The sequence below is a fragment of the Pholcus phalangioides genome, unplaced genomic scaffold (genome assembly GCF_987345545.1).
Source record: "Pholcus phalangioides strain wild (caught in Gottingen) unplaced genomic scaffold, Ppha-v1.0 ptg000001l_1, whole genome shotgun sequence".
In the NCBI taxonomy this organism is placed as follows: domain Eukaryota; kingdom Metazoa; phylum Arthropoda; class Arachnida; order Araneae; family Pholcidae; genus Pholcus; species Pholcus phalangioides.
Window position 1 is genome coordinate 17,287,627 of NW_028301594.1, and position 19,817 is coordinate 17,307,443.

Genomic DNA, 19,817 nt, shown 5'->3' on the forward strand with positions numbered 1-19,817 from the left:
TTTCAAAATACAGGGTGCCCATTAAATTCGTAAATAGTTTAAATATTCATTAAAAAATTGAAAGAATTAGTATATTTAAATGTTGTTCGTGAAAAGTTATTCTCACGAAGGGGGCTGTTCTTTTGAAAAAAATAGAGTTCAATTTCTTTGTCGATACAGAGCACTGCACACTGTAGCAAATCAGTGGAAATATGCAAATCAGAGTCCTATAAAATGAATTGTGTACAATTAACAGCTCATTTCTAAATTTTCCTGTTACTGGCACTTGCATAACGTTTTCAATGTTGATCAACGGTGGATAAAGTGGTATTAGTGAAGTTAACCACGATTAGCTAGATGAAGCTTTACGGACGTTTCAGACTTCAGAAATTGAAGAAAGGTTCAGGTTCGATCCGATTGAGAAAAATTTAAAAGCGGTATATTTCCAATTTATTAGTAATACCGTATTTTCCTTCGTGTTATCCGCTGATTATCTGTTGAAAATGTGGCTAAAAAAAATGCTGATTATCTACCGCTGCGGAAGATAATCTGCAGAAAATGCTGTTATCAGCCTGATGAGTATTCTGATGAGTCTGAATTTGAAGGTTTTTGATTGAACTATAAATTTTGTTTTGTCTGTGCTATTGTTTCGTAAATAAATTTCATTAATTAGTGTAAGAATGGATTGATTATTGAAACGCCATGTTAAGTTTTCATTACTATTTTTTTTTAATTCTGAGGATAATACGCCCCCGAGGATTATATATACGTTGTTTTTTTTTCTTTCTTTAAATTTCGCATGCGAATTATACACCACCGTGGATTATACGCAGGGCAAAAAAAAATATGGTAATAACGAAACACGACATTATTTTTTACCCAGGTAAACGTCATCATCATCATGCCAGTTCGTTCTAGTCTTTTTCCACAGATTATCAATGATCATAACCACAGCCTCAACACCTAAAAATTCACCATCTCCGCGAAATAATCTGAAATTATTATGTAAATAACACTGTAAAATCCAAACTTCTATATCTCTAACACACAAAAATACATCAAATATCAATAATTAAACATACATAATAAAAAAAAGCTCTGAAAAATCATTCATCAAAATTAAATCTACATCTCAAATAATCAATTCTAATTAAATAGGGGGAAAAATCATTTCATCGGTATAAAACATAATATTTTTCCTTATTTTCAATTTATTAATAATAATAATAATACTAATGAAAAAACTAATTTTTTTTTTTACCCGGGGAAACATCATTATGATCCGTCCGAAAAAATATACAAAAAAAAAACGATTTCCGTATTCTAATAATATTTTCAATAGGAGAGGAGATGAAAAACTAAAATATATATATATATTCAGTTTTTTTCCGATCCGTAAAAATATTCCTTATAAATATCTAATGAAGGCTCTTTAACAAACATTTCTCTTTTCCTAATGAATGTTTAAGTATCTTTAAAAGAAAATTCGGCCATTGTAAGAATCTTACCCTTTAAAAATGTATTTTTTAAAGAGAAATTATCATACAAGAAATAGCTCTCTTTCCCTCGGATTCATCATTTCAAGTGGTTTCTAAGAATTATATTTCTCTCGGAATTCTTTTTACGAATAACTAATTTCCCGGATTTTCCCTTTACAAGTGCAAAAATTCCTTTAGAAAATGTTTTTTTTTTAATGGATGATAATTGAAATATATATACATGTGTGTGTTTTTCCGTATCATTATTCGTATAAGAGAAGAAAATGTATATCTTATATTACAAGTTTAAAAGTAGTTATGGCAATTGTATCATCTCAAATTTAAATTTTATGGGATTTATTTTCTGGGGGAATGGTCAATTAAAACGTTGATGTATGTTAAATGAATGAATTTGATTAATTATACGCGGATAGGATCATGATTTTGATTAAAAAATGTTCGGTTTTGATTCCGAGAAGGATGGATGGGGGAAAAATGAGAATTGGGGGAAATCGAGAGGATTCCAGGAATTAATTAAAATTCGAGTATCAATCAGAAACCGCTGACTTTCCTGGATTTATACGTCGAGCGGAAATGATTTTTCTCTCTAATCGGATCGGGATTCTGATCCTAGAACTTGTGCACGCATCGTGTAATTGGACGTGGATGATGTTTCGGATCGTTTCAAGATTTTAATTTCAGCTTTGAATATTTAATTTCACGTTTAAGGAATGTGTTATTCCTTCTTGGAATCTAGATGTAAGTATGTGCGACTGTCGAGATGGTTATTTGATGAAGTATATATAAAAAGCACCGCTGTCTATAAGGATGTTTTCAACTTTGTATGTTTCAAGTACCCTCTAGAAATGCGCAGTAAGTGTGCGTATTCATAGAAAGGCGTAAGAGAGGCGCTTATTTTCAGGTTCTTTTGTCCTAGAAATACATAGAGCACACTAGCTTATTTCCTCACCCCAAAAATGCGTAACAGATGTGCGTACCCTATAGGAATGAATAAAAGCCGTGCGTATTTCTTTAGATACGTAAGGAGGGAAAAACTCTAGAAATGCGTAGTATGTGTGCGTATCTTTTGAAATGCGTAGAAGAGACTAGCATCTCTCCTTGCCCTAGAAATGTGTGGAATGCGTGCGTATTCCTTCAAATGCATATTAAGCTTGAGTACTTCCTTTTGCAGTCGGACCCACACATAGCGAAGTCGGAAACAGCGAAAATATTCGTTGTACGCGAACTTCGTTTCACCCGTACCGTCTTGAGAAGTATAAATAACAGAGCTGGATAAGTCTATTGCCCGTAATGTCCGGGGTATTTAAACATTTTGACTGGGCATGCCCGATGCGGGCATATTAAAAAAAGGAATATTTTCTTTTTTTCCTATTTTTTTCACCGGCGATGATGAAAATGTTTCTTCACACCTGGTGAAATTTCACAGAAATTCTTTCTTTGGCTGCCGCTATATAAAGGTGTGTTCAATGTATTTTGATCTGTTTTCACGGCCCTAATATTTAGCATCCCGGTTCGGTCATACTGTATTAGGGTGCGAAATGGAATCATATTCCTTCATGTTGACACTGTGCTATTCTGGAAAACGGAAAGCCTCACTTCCTGCGAAAAAGAGCAGTTATGAAAGAAAAGAAAATATTTACTTAGTTTACATAAAGAAAAGCTCTTAATTTGCATAAAAACGTAAAAAAATAAATTTTTCTCAAAAATTGTAGAAAATATTTATGCCGCTTTTTTCTACACAAAAATTTGGTAAAAAATATCTATCACAAAAATAGGGGAATTTGCTGCCATCTATCAAGTGAAAACTGAACTCTCTGTTACAATTTTTTTTGAGTAAAATCAGTTGTTTGCTTCAAACCTGTTTGCAGTAGAAAACGAACAAAGTATGTTATAACACTGTATATTATTTATTTTTATGCTGCATTCCGATATAAATTTGATGCATCAAACTACCAGTTAATAACTTTTTAGGTTTGCAGCATCAATTTTTATAAACAATGGAAGACATGTTAACAGGTATATTAGCACACAAAATTTACATTGGTATGCAGAATAAAAAAAAAATTGTAGTTTCATGACACATGTTGTTAATTTTTGTTCTGCACATCGGTTTAAAACTAACAATCATTTTATTTTGAGAATTCTAACAGATAGTTTACATTTTATTCAATAGGTGACAGCATGGATTCTAGCTTGAAGTGATTTCTCGTATTTATAACAGCAAAGCATAAATATATTAAATATAATAACTCATATTATATATACATATATATGATTAATATGACATGAATATATTTATAATAGAGAAACTTCGTTGTATGTGAAAATTCGTAATATCCGTGTCCGTTATAAGAGTCTGATTGTATTCGTATATTGCTTCACTTTGTATTATATAGTTTGCTTCACATTTTTCTTTATTACTTACTCGTTTTCTCCATCATTGCTGGTTTATTTTTCACGAACTCGTGAATGGTGTTTGAAGGGTCGCATAGGTTGGGAGCTACTGCTGAAAAACACCGTTGTGAATGGTGCAACTATTTTACACTTGAATTATGTACTTTTTTGCTGAAGTTCGGCTTTTCTTAAAGTGAATTTTCAGCAAACACAGGAATTAATTTCCGGCATTTTATTGCCGTCTGGAGATTTGGTAAGTTACGAATGTCACTTCAAATGCATGGAGCTTTGTTTTTGGGACTTATCGATCCAAGATTTAGTATTATGTAATCATTTGATACTGGGTTATTCGAATTCATGGGCTTTCTTTCAAATCGGGCACAACTCCGGTCTATCGCCATGGACAATTTACTACTAATTGAGTTGTGCCGGAAATGCGAGTGTGTGTACCTAACAGTCTAAGTGCGTATATGGTGTTATGCGAAACCAACTTCAGCCGAGCACCACTGTGGCGATGGTGGGGTTTGAACCAGCTCAACGGAGGTTCTGGCTGGTAACAGGATCGGAGCCGCGGGAGGGAAGGGGATTCACATTCTAGGCCAGTGTTTCTCAAATACTTTTAGTCGTGGACCTCCAGGAAATAATCTTAGTGTCCGAAATTGATCCCCGATTATTAGTTGTGGATCCTCCATTTATAGCAACAACAACTACAGCCATCTATCAGCGAGAATATTCTCTAACAATGAAGGGTATTTTATCCAGTACTAGTAAATGCGCTGGGATAGCAATGCAGTTTATGCAGTTTACTGGACTACAAAAGAACTAAAAAACAACGTTTCATACGACCCCGAGAGCTATCGCCATAAGTGAAATTGTTGTCAAATTGTAACAATATTACTGTTGCAGTCTACCAACACTGCAGTGGTGCTCTTTTGCGCGTCAATTTAATTAAAACGTTTATTTTTAAGAAATTTTTATAAACAATTTTTTGAACTTAGTATTAATTTATTTTGTAATTTTAAAATTGGGACGTGAACCCTCACCGAAAAGGTCGTGGACCCTTGTGGATGCAGGTACCTTTATTTCGGAATTATTGCTCCAGACAACAATCTGGTCCGACAAAACTCTGTTACGGTCCTGGAAAGAAATGAAATGAAGTGAGTATTTTAGCATACTCTACCAAATTCATCCATCGATATATTTGGTAGGAATATATTTTCTTCTCTGAGCACGATGACATGAAAATACCAAAATACATTTGGCTGAAACTGCAAAAACTTGATTAATAAATCTCCAGTCATCACTCGGGGAGTTTGAGACCCATCCACCAAGTCTCCTCCTAAACGCAATGGAAAGTCCATGGAACTTATCTGAGAAGTTCTGACTCTTCCTGGATCCACCAAAAATCTTGGTGAACATTGCTACAAATTTAGCTTGAAAATGAGTGTTGCGAGATATTGTCTCGTAAAATTATTGCCACGATAAATGCGTGTTGAATTCATGTCAATCAAACAGCATTAAGCCGGTCCCACACCTGAACGCTACGTGATTCTAAGCTGCGCAAAACCGGTTTTTGAGGAGTGTCTACGCAAAATCGACCCATTAAAGTAGCCCGCGCTGTGATAGCCACACCTCAAAACCGGCTTTTCGCGGGTTGATGCTACTTAACACTGCGGGTATAGATCTGACTTCAGAGTGCGCAGAGAGTGAATATTGTGCGTTCAATTTTCCGAACTCAACGCACCGTATTTCCTCTAAATTCGATCTCCACGTACCTTGCGAATGTAGCTTTCCGAAGGGGCAGCTGCAATATAAATACCATGTACATAACGAACTGTTTTATAGCAAGTAAACCCGAGAGAGAATCTTTCGACATTCAATCTTTTGCGGCTTTTTAAGTATTCATGCTGTAATATCCTTAAATCATAATTCTTTTGGCGTTCTGCCGAAATATTCTTCAGGGGTGATTCATTACAACAACGTTTTCTCCCGCGACGTAGTGGAAATCAAAGTTTGCACAGCATCAAAGAAGTACTATCCTCGTACTTTTTTGGAGTTGGGATGTGGGGTTGGACAACGTTCTCTCTCACGGAAACTGCTCTCGGCCTTAAATTATTCAGGGTTGGAAAGAGTTAATCCCGGAGATAGAACTGTGTTTAACTAACACCGAGTCAATTTATCACACGAGGGAAGCAAGCGGTGCCCATAAAAGACGTTTTGTTGCGCTATCCTTTAAAAATATATCATCATTATCATTATTTGGGAAAGAATATGTATAAAATATATTTCAAGAGTTTTTAACTGTATCGGACATTTTAATTGGAAAAGGAAATCATTATTATCAGAATAATAGATGAATGTGAATGGTATCGAGGGGATTTATCGTAAATTCACCGCCAACAGTTCTCAACTCTGGGAAATTCACCGCAAACAAAATTTACCGATAGGAAAATTCGCTACTTTGTTCACCGACGGAAAAAATCACCGCTAGGAAAAATTTACAGCCAAATTCACCGGCAAATGATTGATTGGTTGAATTGATTTTTTTTCGAAAAAAATCTCCGCTGCGAGAATGTACCGTCACACAAATCACCGATAAGAAAATTCACTGCTAAGTTAACAGTAATAAAAATTTATTTATTTGCATACAAGGCCGTTGCAAAGGTTGACAACATTATAATTGTCCAAAATACAGAATTTTTAATTCACCGACAAACAATTAATTCTACTACGGCAAAAATCACCGATAAAATTCACCGACAACAGTTCGTCGTCAGTGAGATAGTGACCGAGTGATTGTGTGAGCGAATGAGTTGGTGAATAAGCTAGTGAGTGTGTGAGTGACCACATGAGTGATCGAGCGTATGGGCCACTGAGTGAGTTGGTGAGTGATCGAGTGAGTTTGGGAGTTATCAAATGAGGGGACGATTGAGTGACTGAGTAAACCAACGAATGACCTAATGAGCGAGAGAGTCAGTGACAGTATGAGTGACTCACTCATTTGTTTACTTGCTCACTCACTCGCTTATTTACTCATCCACTCACTCACTATGTTACTTAGCCGGTGAATTGTAATGTCAGTGACTTTTCCTAGTAGCGAATTGTCATGTGGATGGATTTTCCTGGTGATAAATTATTGTGGTGTTTAATCAATAAGGGTGATTTGTGTGGCGGGGAATTTTCCCAGCAGTAAATTTTCCTTCCGGTGAATTTCGCGGCTGTGAATTCTTGTCGGCGAATTTTCCAGCGGTGAATCATTGGCGATGAATTTTCCGCTCACTATTGGGGGGATTCGAATCTCACTTTAATGTATTTAAAGAGCTCTCTCTCTCTCTCTATCTTTCTGGAAGAAGAAGGATGTTTTGAAAAGAACTGCCCGTTCACCATTTTAATGGCGGAATCTTTCTTGCTGTTTTGCCAAAAGGTTTAAAAATATCCTTCTAGGGGAAAAAAAAGAAAAACTGTGTTTCCCCTTGGTATGTGTGTGTGTGTGTGTTTTTCTTTCGAATGTCTGTCTGCCCCTGATATCTGGTCGGTCGTCGGTAAATAGACGGAAATTCTCAGAAAACACACACACGAACAGTTTTGAGTTCCTGCTAGGAATTCAAAAAATAAAACAACGGGAAATTTGATGGGTGAATGTCCTCTGGTGTTTACCCCCCGTGATCAGATATTCCTCGTCTACATCTTTATTTGAATTTCGATGATGTATAAATATTATGCATGTATATCCGCTTTTTTTCTGTTTTTTTTGATGAAATTCGAGCATGAACGCAAGTGACGCAAATGTGAATCCAATGTTGAAATGATGTTATATTATTGAAAATTGTAACTACACTAGACTCTCGATTATCCGGTCTTCGTATTATCCGCCCTAGTTTAAAAACAATAATACATCAATGAAATTACAATATCACCTTTTCACATTTGTGTAATCGTTAGATTAATTAACATTAAATTTTCGTAAAAACTTAGCCTACGTTTTATGTTTTGTTCATTTTGAAAGTGTGCGTATTTGTATTGTACAGCAGCGTTCCAACCTTTTCGATATAGTGAACACATTTTAGTGAAGTTCAAGTCACCCCCGACCCCCATGGAATTCTAAACATGTTTTTTTTTTATAATTTGCATGTCATTAAAAATCCAAGTAATAAATTACAGTTTCCGAACACTAAATGCCATAATAGTAAATGAAAATGAACCCACGGACCCACGGGGATCCGTTGGAAAACACTGCTGTAAAATGTATATGATTTTATGTTTCCTGCACAGTTAAGATACAATTATAAAGTTTATCTTGAAATGCGTGCAATATTTTTGTTCTTGGACTTTTTCTTTTTCTGTAATGAATTTTTAAAATACAGTACAGTTCAGAAGTACATAACAAGCATTCATTAAGTATTCACGTGTACTTCGAGGTTAGAAAATATGAATAAGAGTTTATTTCGGTATCAGTACGTTTATTTCGTATTAATGTATTTTTACAATATGGGGGGGGGGGTTCTGCATTTATAGAACTCCGGCCTATCCGGCTTTTCTGTTATCCGACCCGCCATTCCACCACATTAAACCGGATAGTCCAGAGTCTACTGTATTTATCGATATAGTTTTATTCCCGAATGATCTAGGATTTTTTTTTTCACCGTATTGCCGATTTTATATTCATAAGCATTAGTTCTGCTAAACCAGTGTTTCCCAATCGGGTGTGCCTGGACCCCCCAGGAGTCTACGTCCTTTATATTGGGAGGTCCACGGCCTAATTATGAAATAAAATAAATTCAAAATCGAAAAATATAAATGAATTACTTAAAAAGGAAAAGGTTTAATTAAATTAACGTGCAAAAACGGTGGTAGACTGCAGCTGTAATTGTTACGATTTGACAAAAATTGTAGTTGTGGTGACATCTTTCGATGGGGATATGAAATATTGTTTTAATTCTTTTGTAGTCCAGTAGATGGCATTGATATCGCATCACATTTATTAGTACTGGATAGAATGTCCTACATTGTTCGAGAACACTCCCGTTGATATATGGCTGTAGTTTCTGCTGCTGTAAATTGGGAAGAGGGTTCCATGGTGGACACCAATATTTCCGGTGGGAAGCCCATGACTAAAAGTGCATATTGGCTTGCTTTATCGGATAAAGGAAAGAACGGATAAAATCCTTCGACTCCGAGTATTCAAGTTGTCTTCAATACGTACATCTAATTATTTTATTTTTGTTCTATTTTAAACCAATAGACGGCGTTAACTTTCTTAATAAAAAGTAAATATCTTAGGTACTGTAATTAAATATAATTTTCATTTCATTTTTCATGTCTAATTTATTCGAGAAGTTTCATTAATGTTGATCCTTCATCAGTTTTCAATATACAAACTATACTAACATTGTAAAATGGCAATTGAATTGTTCCCCGCTTAATAGGTTATTGTATGCTGGAATCGTTGATATCCGATTAAGCGGCGCTGATTGTATTTCGGAACCGTAGCGCTATACGAAGTTAGATATTGAGTTGTAAAATCTGAAAATAAATCAAGTTTTTCGCTACTTTGTGTTATAAATGCAAAACGATATACCGTAGTGAGTTTTGGATCATGCCCACAGTTAATCTCTGTTTAGGTGTTGCATAGCAGTGCTCAACCGCTGGTCCGTAGGAATTTCCTACCTATTCGCGATACATTTCGCCAAATTATTGAAGCAACTGCATGAAAAACATATTGCATTGTTTAGGTGTGAGAAAGATGCTTTTGAAATTTCTAATCATGTAATAAAAAATTGTTCCGCCGTGTCAATAATAAAAACAAAAACATTTTTGCTATGAAGGTCGAAAATGTTTGCGTAAAAACATAGTAAAACCGATATTTATAGTGTATGAAATTTACACCGGTATGCATCGTCAGAATCAAAAATATATGATATCATTTCCACGCTGCTCTACGATTTAAAACAGACAACAAATTTTACTATAACAGATGGTTTTGTTTCTATTCGATAAGAGGCAGTAGAGGTCCCTGTTCAACACTGTTTCTTGCACATGATAAGAATATAATAAGTTTAATAAGTCATAGATCTAGAAAATTTTCCTCATTTTTTCTCTGACAGCAAATTATTTATCCTGTTCAAAGCGGGTGTTTGTAGAAATTGCTCCCTTAAGCAGTGTTTCTTAAAATTTTCTTGTCCCTAGCATCTTTTGAACTATATTTTCTTCTTGTGGTGATTACCCCTCCCCCGCCCCAACGAAGGAGCGACACCTAAACTGACTGACTGAGCGACAGTTAAAGTGATTTTTTATGTAAATTTATATTGCACAAAAAATTCTATGCGAGCCATGGTGAAGCCCGTCATTTCACCTAACACTGCTGTAATTTCATCTTACATTCATGACATTTTTTTTTTTCACAGCTGACTGTGGTTTCTTAATCACCTCCCATAGCTTCCCATTTACTTAATTTCAACGTGGCTCCCCTTCCAGAACATCCCATAGCCGCAAAAAAGCGTATCGTACTCTTAGAAAATCATTATTGTAGACCATACATGCTCATCCCATACAGCCTACGACCTAACTTTTGCCCCCCCCCCCAATTGAATGTAAACTTAATCAATGTTCACTCTGCTGGCGTTCATGCATTTCATGAAAGCATTTAAACATTGGTTATCCTATAATTCATGGGTGCACAAACTCGTCCAGCGGGCAAAATGCGGTCCACTAATATGTTTCATCCTGCCCGCTATAAAGGTGTTCCGGTAGAAAGGTATATACACACAACATGATAAAATCATAGGCTACGGCCGTGCCTATGATGATAATATTTCCTTAATAAAATACAAGATTCGTACGGGATATCGGCAATTATAGCAAAAAATTGATTGTCGGATGCCGGTAAAATCACCAATTATACCCAAAACAAATTGATTGTCAAAGGCAAGTGAAGTTGCCAATTACAGCATAAAAATTCTCTAAAGCAAGTGACCTCACTTGCTAATTGCAGCCAAAAAGATTGTCTAAGGCATTAATTTATAGGTCATGAGAATAATCTTAATTCTTGATTTCAAAAATTCAGGTAAACCTCGTTGAAAATAAGAGGAAAAACGAGACATTTTATATGCTTTAAATATTGAGAAATGCATTAAACGTGTTGAGACGACCAAAATTATGATATTTGTCCAGTAAAATATACGGGTCCCTCTGCATATACAAGTTTCTGGCCTGGGTGCGGCAGAATAACTGCATATCTGGCCCGTGAAATTAAAAGGTTATGCACCCCTGCTACTATATTAATATCTCGTAGATTCCACTCAGAACATCAACGGGCGACGTTCAGCGAAAAAACTTGAGGAGCGTGTATCAGCTTATGCCCAAGACGAAGTAGCAAATCCCTCCCGTGGTCCTATTTAAAGTGGCCCGCATTCTCCGAACGATTGAGTTCACCAGCTATAGACAGACGTTTCGAAAATTCGATAATATCGGAATAGAAATGTGAACAGTTTATCCGAAAATGAGAAAAAAATAGCGTGTCAATTCACTTTTTAATCACCAAGCGATGGTTCCGTCTCAATGACTATTCGGCACCAACGTGTTTTCATTCTTATATATTCTTCAATTCAAGGCTCCCTTCAGAAAAAAAAGAATCACTTCTGCAGCAGGTCAAAAAATTGTGTCCTTCAAGGTCGGTAATCTCCTCTCTTTGGGTGATTGATCGAACGAAATAACCATTCGATTCTGAACTATATAGAGGTCATAACTCAGGTGCAGCGATGTCCCTGAATTTCAGTCCGGGGAAATAAATGGCTTTTGAACGCTATATTATACGGAAATGGAATTTAATTTTTCTTTATGCGTGTATCAGAATTCATTTAATAATGAATCTCAACTCCTTTGCGTACAAGCTTTTAGCAACGAATTTGAACGACGTGCAGTTGGGTTATTATGCCTTTGTGCCGGTCGAGTGGTCATGGTGTTGGGGGGTTTGAACCCCACTATCACCACAGTGATGTATGGCTGCAGTTGGTTTACTGTGGTTCTCAACTTCTAGGCGCGAATGCGAGCCTATCTCTCCGCTCAGGCACGTATATATTAGCGCGCGGATCATGCAACGAAAGTATTCCCAATTTTAGTTGTTTAGTAATTTGAACGGTATTATGAACGATTCTTGAGCTGTTTGAACTGGACCCACCTGGAATCGGTTTTCAACGAACACAAAGGAAATAAAGGAACACATAGGAAGTTTGTGTAGCCACAAGTGGATTAGAACCGTTACAGGGGGTCGTATGTTACAAGATCGGCCCTTAAATGTGTATATATACGCGCCTTTAAAAATTCTCGTCACAGAGAGCAACAGGGCTATACAACGGTATAATTGTTCAATCATTACACTTCATTCACAGGGAATCAGATAGCAGCACTATACAAACATTACACAGAGACGAACTTTACGTTAGGTTCCCAACACATTTTCCAGCATGGGCCAGGTAGCGGAAGGACTACCTGTTAAAGTTTCTTCATTGAGACAGGGCGGTGGCCCATGACCTGGTTAGGAGGAGGTAAACTTGATAAATATTTATCACTTTTTTACCGGTGAATATGCATAATATGACAGATACGCAAAACTGGCTGAGTGAGGAGATATCGACATATCAGGAAAGGAAAATTCATCTCTGCCCTCACGGGGACTCGAACCCCGGTCTCTCGTTTGCAGGACAAGTGCTCTACCAACTAAGCTATGAAGACAGAATTTCCCCACCTTGGAGCGTATGTAATTGCTGAATACTCACTTGGACAGTTTTCCGTGTCAGTAAGGGGGAGTCTTTCGTCATATACCGCCATCTGTTCGCCCTGATGTCATCTGCGAGCTATTAGCCGAATGTTGCCAGCGTCTATTGCACGGAGCCGTTCAGCATATACATACGCTGCAAGGTGGGGGGAATATTAGCTGCCTCCATAACTTAGTTGTTGGAGCACTCGTCCGGCAAATGAGAGACCGGGGTTCCACCTCCCTGAGTGAGTATAGAGATGAATTTTCTTTTCCTGAAACATAGATATCTCCTCACTCAGCCAGTTTTCTGTATCTCTCGTATTGACAAGGGAAAGTGACGTCTTTCGTCAGAATATGCATAATTCCCAAGCATCGTTGGTAAATTTGATAAATACTTGAAATTTATCGCCTTTATCTACGATTATGCATATAACCAAGTGTAATTGGTGAATTTAATAATATGAAAAAAATTCCAAGTGAGTTTAGTATGTGTGATAAATGTAGTCGGACCCCGATATAATGATAACTTATTTTCAATCGTACCCCCGTATAACGATAGAATACATGTATAAATTATCGTATATAGTATATCATATAATACCATTTACCATGTTTACTAGGCATAATCGCCGGCAAAAGTGATGAATTTTTAGGGAAATTTATATCAAACCTACCAAAATGCTCGGAGATTATGCATAATAACCGATTATAATGTATAATAATAATCGGATTTATCACTTTAACCGTGTAGCATATACACTATAATATTACGATCACGTCTAAACATCTTTACATGATGAATTGAAAATAGAGAAGAAATAAAATTGAAAGTAAAAATGAAGTCTCATTCTGTATGGAGACCCTGTATGTGGAAAGACAGAACAGTAACTAAACGGATATTTTTTTTTGCCGTAGCGATTTATAGGTAACCTTAGCGAGCGAAAAAGCAATAAGTCAAATTCAATCCGGATTCTTCCAGAAAGATACGTCCCATTTCCAAGGGAAATAATCGATTACATACTCGTGTCTTTCTCCCTTTTTCCATATACGTACGTATCTCTTCTTCTTCTTTTTTTGATCGATTCCGCTGCGAAAACGTATGAGATATACCGATAGCTATATCTTGACAAAGGGATTGGGTTTGATTTGCCGTATGGCCAAATAACAACGACATGATTTATTTCTATATATCTCTCCCTCTTTCTCTTGCGTATAAACACAACTTCAAGAGATATTTCAAAATGGCTGACATGGAAATATAATAATCATAATACAATGATGACTGAAAAAGATTACAATATAGTCTTTAGAAGCGCCATTTTTTTGGGGGTATTGACATTATACTTAGAAAATTTCTTACCTTTTTTGTGAGAATTAATTTGAAGACCGTATTAATTCATAAAGTATCCCGTGAAGACCGTATTAATTCATAAAGTATCCCGTGAAGACCGTATTAATTCATAAAGTATCCCGTGAAGACTGTATAAATTCATCAAGTGTCTCTTGAAGACCGAAGTATCCCGTATAAAGAGCGTATTAATTCATAAAGTGTCACACGAGAAAACTGTATTAATTCATAAAGTATCCAGTATAAAGAGAGTATTAATTCAATGAATGGGGTCCCCATGAAGACCGTATTAATTCATCAAGTGTCCTGTGAAGACCGAAGTATCCCGTATAAAAAGCGTATTAATTCATAGTGTCCCGTGAAGATCATATTAATTTATAAAGTATCCCATGAAGACCGTATAAATTCTCGGGAATAAAGCGATAAGAAATGTCCCAAATATAATAATGCCCATGCTCTTGAAGCCCAATGATATTAATTGAGCCCAATGATTATTGGGCTCAATTAATATCACAATGATTGTATAAATCGAGCTCTTTTTAACCCTACAAACAAGTGTTTCGAAAGTGGGCAATATCGCCCCGCTGGGCGACGGAATGGTTCAGGGGGGGGGGGGCGAAAGAAGCTACGGATTTAACATAGGATCCTATGGGTTCACATGAGTATTGGGGCGATGAGAGAGAAAAATTTCTGATGAAGGGGGCGATGGACCAAAAGTTTGGGAAGCTTATGCTTTAAAGTTTAAACCATAGTTTCCCAACCTTTTTTGTCCCATCGCCCGGAAATCTTCGGAAATTTTTTCCCATCGCCCCCCCCCCCTCAACGCAATCTAGCCCATAGAATCCTATGTTACACCCGTAGCTTCTACCGCCCCCTGGAACTTTTCATCTCCCCCAAGGGGGTGTTAATGCCCACGTTGGGAATCACTGCTTTAAACGATCAGGGACGTCCCTGTGTATATAAACGGAAGAAATACACACATTCGAGAGTTCTCTCTCCCTTCTTTCGAGATTCTTCATTTGGTAACCCTGTAAACGAAAACTGTTTTTTCCCCCTTCACCTCAGCATCATCTTGTATCCTTTACTCCCTCGCTACGGTTTGACGGGTAAAAAAAATATTATTGCATTAATAGAAAAAGGGGTGGAGGTGGGAAAGAGAAAACGAATTATAAAAACTGATTTTCTTTTCTCCTCATTGAAACTCACTGCCCCCCCCCCCTCTTTTTATGAATACTAATTTTTGAGATTTATCTCTGCTAGATTAACTGTAAATCGTCCACATTTTTGTTGCCTGAAGCCTGTACGTGAAGGTGTTAATTGAGGGGTGACTAGATGTCCGGATATTCCTTCCGATTTATAAGTTGCTTCGAAAGAATGTAATTTAATGTAATTTGATAGAGCTGCTGGTCGTAAATAAACAATATTTGGTGAAAAATTTCGATATTTGGTGAGAATTTACTGTGTTTTGGGAGAATCGGCTGAATGTCCAGGTTTTGTCATATTCTGGTGAATTTTCCTTTTTAACCAACGAGTAGGCACACATCAATACCCTCGGCTTTGACAAAATTGAAAAATCGCCATTGGGTTTAGGTTGGCAGGCTTCGTCGTGGTGCAACCTGGTTAACACTAAATCTACCTTTTCTTTGATCTTCATCGTCTTGAACTATTTTGTACTAAAGAATAATATCGAACTATTTGTAAATTTGTGAATTTATTTATATTATTTATATTTAGTATATTGCTTAGAATTATTAATAAATTATACAAGGATTGGCCTTTTAGTTGCATATAAATCCTTGTATAAAGTAAAGAGACAAAGAAGCTTACGCTCCATAAGAGAGTCACGGTTCACACTTTGAGGATTTTTTTTTAATTTTTCTTCAATTTTAAGGAGGGGTTGACTTGTACATGGGTCAGTTTTTAAGGAGAAGATATTGATCCCCACTATAGGATAATCCAATAACGTCTCTTGAAGATCCGCGACGTTATTGGACCACTTTAGATGGCGTCACTAATCAGCAGAGTAACCGCTGTATGCCTCTAGGGGTGGGACAGTAATATATGATTGATTAATAATCGGTAGAGTAATTTTTGTAGCAATGTTCAAACCCCACGGAACCAAGAATGTAAAAGCCAAAGCCAAAAAAATCGAAAACGTCATTGGTTTTGATAGCCCAGTGAACTAACGTAGAATGTGCAGCCTTTTTAGACGTGAGGATTAGTAATCCTTTGAGACTGAAAGATTATTTAAGGAATTTGTGGATCAAATGAATTAGTTCCGAAGATAGAAACGGAAAGCGGTGCCTTAAAGAAACCCGATATTAGCCTAGTGTGCCAGCGGATTTACGAACGCATGAGTGGCGTGATGGTAAGTTGCCTGTTTATCACCGTGAAGGTTACTGTCGCGTTTCGTATAGATAAGATATTTTCCCTATATAACGAGCTTGAGGCCACCACCGATAGATGGTGCCTTCATTTCCAACCCAACTCATTAATGGCAGTAAATTGCACTATAGCATAGTCCCCCAAACTTTTTGTTCCATGGCCCCCTTCATCAGAAATTTTTTCCTCTCATCGTCCCCCCCCCCAACTCAAGTAAACCCATAGGATCCTATGTTAAATCAGTAGGTTCTATCGCCCCCTTGGACCATTCCATTGCCCACTTTGGGAAACACTGCACTATAGCGATATGGTCAGAGTTGGTGAAGTAGTGAGTTTACGAGGGTGGAATTTTCTGTTTTCATCGAATCCTTCAAAAAATGTTGTATCAGTAACGCGATGGATGGAAATGAAGACGACACCTTCTTTGAAAGTGACGACACGGCGATAACAGTACAGTTGGAAGATCAAAACGAAGATTCCACACCGTGTGATCGTTGGGCTTCTGATGTAGAGCTTGGAGAATCAGAAAAAGAAATGTATTAGAAAAAATTTTGAAACATTTTTCGTTGTAACTTTTATTGCACGAAAATATACGAACTTTTTTTTTCGCTTAAAAGCGATTGGCAAGAAATTCGGATGATCTCTGTTTGACGAATCGGCGATAAATATGATAACCTTGTTCTAACGTAATGGCATGTTAGAAAAAGAGAGAAAAAAGGTAGAAAACTAAGAGAAAGGAACAAAACAAATGTGTGAAAGGAAAACAGTTATATATTACTATACTCTCTCTCTTACCTGTAAGTATTACAGATAAGAGAGAGTAGGTACGAAGTGATAGTTTTCTTTTCACCCTCACCTACCTGTTCTCTTTCCCCTCTTATGTACACGTATATTGTAGAACCTATTTAACCTTGGAGTAGAAGCTTTTTACTTCTTCATCACGGAGGTAAAAAGAACTACTTTCTTTTCATAGGGTTGCAACAAATTTTCGTGGTGATGAGGATGAGAGAACTTGTTTGAATTTATTCCACTGGTGTTTGGACGCAATATTACGTCCTTGATCGTAAAGTGGTTAAAAATGCCCTGATTTTTAGGCTTATACACGGGTTTTCAATTTATTGTGGTTTTGGTGGCCCTGAAGTGAGAGTGTCGGCTCATACACGGTACTCTTCAACTTACGGATCTCATGTTAACTTATGGCCGACAACAACCCGGGCAATCATTTCAGGTGCAATTTATAGATTTTTCCGACAATCGGAACAGAACCAGTTCGTAAGTCGGGTAGTACGTAGCTGTATTATCAGCCGACTAAAACAAAAAATTCTGCTGATACACGCAGACTAGCCATTGAAATCGGGACGTTTGGTCATCCCACCTACAACTATCCGATAAACAACTCGGGATTACGAACGGAAATATCGAATTTCGAAATAACAATAACAGTGAAAGAAAAAAATTCACGAGAAATTTTCTTCGAGTTTAGTATTTCGAAACCGATCATTTTTGAAGGACGTCGTCGTTATATGAAGTTTATACATCACATGCTATTTATTTACTAATATTTTTTTTCTTCAAATGTGGTCTGATGAATAGGAAGAAGTCCTTGTACATTTTAGAAAAAAAAAACGCCATTAGCCTTGAGATTTTTAAGGACGTTCATTGTGTCAAACCGTTTCGATTTGCAATTTCTCTCTCTCTCTCTTCTTTTAACCTTCTTATGCTAATCAAGCGTTCGTCGTAAACATTGGAAAGTAAGAAGAATTATCATTATCATCATCATCATCATATGCCACCGTTTAAGGGTAAAAAAATAATAATATCTTCAGATGGAGAATTTAAGTCATCACATACTCCGCAGAGGTGCTCGCATGTTCCGATCCGATCACGGAAACCTCTCGCGTATTTGTAGTCATAGTCGTTGGTGCGTGTGATGTTGTTTTTCAATGTCGTCATGAGACGTTATTGGTATCAAGGTGAATTTTTTGTTTCGTACTGCGTTACATTGCCATCAAAAGTTCAATGTGAGAAATGACAGGACTGAAAAAGTTATCGGTGTTATTATTTGTTTAGCCGAGAAAAGATATTTGAACATGAGGTGCTAGGTTCGAGTCTCCGCGAGGTTTGCCTAACTTTCGACTTCGGTTTAATTACTTTGTAAGAAACGACCGTGATATGTCTGAATCAGGGTTTCCTAAAAATGGGTGATATCACTTCCTGGGGGCTGGGGAACCCTGAAATAAGAGTTGTAGATACGATCGTTGTGGGTTTGCTTGAGGAAGGTACATTGCCGGGTTTGGATTATACGCAGGAAAATGAAGTATAAAGTCTTAGTTATTTAATTATAAAAATTATTAAAAACTTTATTGGGCATCATAAAATTTATATTTGTTATACATTAGAGCAGGGTTCTTCAACGCATGGCCCGCGGGCCACGTTTGGCATTCGGAGCCTTTATATGGTTCACAGATTATTTTAAGAAAATGGTGAAAACATTGAAAAATGGTTTAATCTAGAATTAATGAAGGAAATAATTTCGGAATTGATGAAAGAAATGATACTAGAATAAATGAAAGTCGTGTGAATGACTTATTTGAGGTCTGCACGTTATTTGGATACTTTTTCTAATTGGGTGTATGCCTCTAGGATGAATGGTTCGCTAATAATTTGCGTGATGTTAGCTATGCACCCTGTATACACAAAAGTAACAATAATAGAGGTAGACACTTATTCATGCAGGTGAAATGCGCAATTATTTCACATTATACTTGTATAAAGGAGAATCAAGTGTGTGTGTGTATAGAGGGGAATCCACTTGGTATCGTCGCATTCCCCACAGTCTCAACTTAATGTTTCCCCAACAAATTTGATCAGGAATTCAGGAATTAACGAAAGCTGGCTGGAAAAGAAGAAATGAGGAGGAGCTGAGTTTTTTGTTGGAGAGAAACGTATAGAACTAAAATTTTAAATATAAGTTGTTTTTAAACGCGAAAGAAGAAATATCAAAATTAGTGAAAGCTGAGTATTCCAAGGTAAACTAGGAAAATTTCAAGTTTTTTATTAAGCATCCCAAGCCATGCGATCTTTCTTGTTTCAAGGTACACGATGTTTCAACAGTTCTGAGAAAAATTTTTTTTATTCACAGTGCTTGTTTTTGGTATAATTGAGCACTTGGTATGGTTCATCAGGTGATTACATAGACTATAATTACTATATACTGTTCACTAAACATGCATTATTTAGAAGAACCGCGGTAAAAAAAAGCGTACAATTTTTGCATAAAAACATGCCTACTTGTAAAATCTCTAACAAGGTCACACAAAAATGTTGAAACAATACTTAGTTGCATAAAGTTACGTATTTCTAATCTTTTGCACTCCAAAAGCATCAGCGTGCAATACTATTAAAACTATAAAGAATTTCAAGTGTTTCAAGGTTTACTGTGGTCAAGGTATAGCAATTT

General features: G+C 36.6%; 1 non-coding gene across 1 annotated transcript; it reads right to left on the bottom strand.

Moving 5' to 3' along the window:
• Positions 1 to 12,530: 12,530 nt before the first annotated feature.
• TRNAA-UGC (transfer RNA alanine (anticodon UGC)) lies at positions 12,531 to 12,602 on the bottom strand. Its single transcript has one exon. It is a non-coding gene; the product is annotated as a tRNA-Ala (tRNA).
• Positions 12,603 to 19,817: the final 7,215 nt, after the last annotated feature.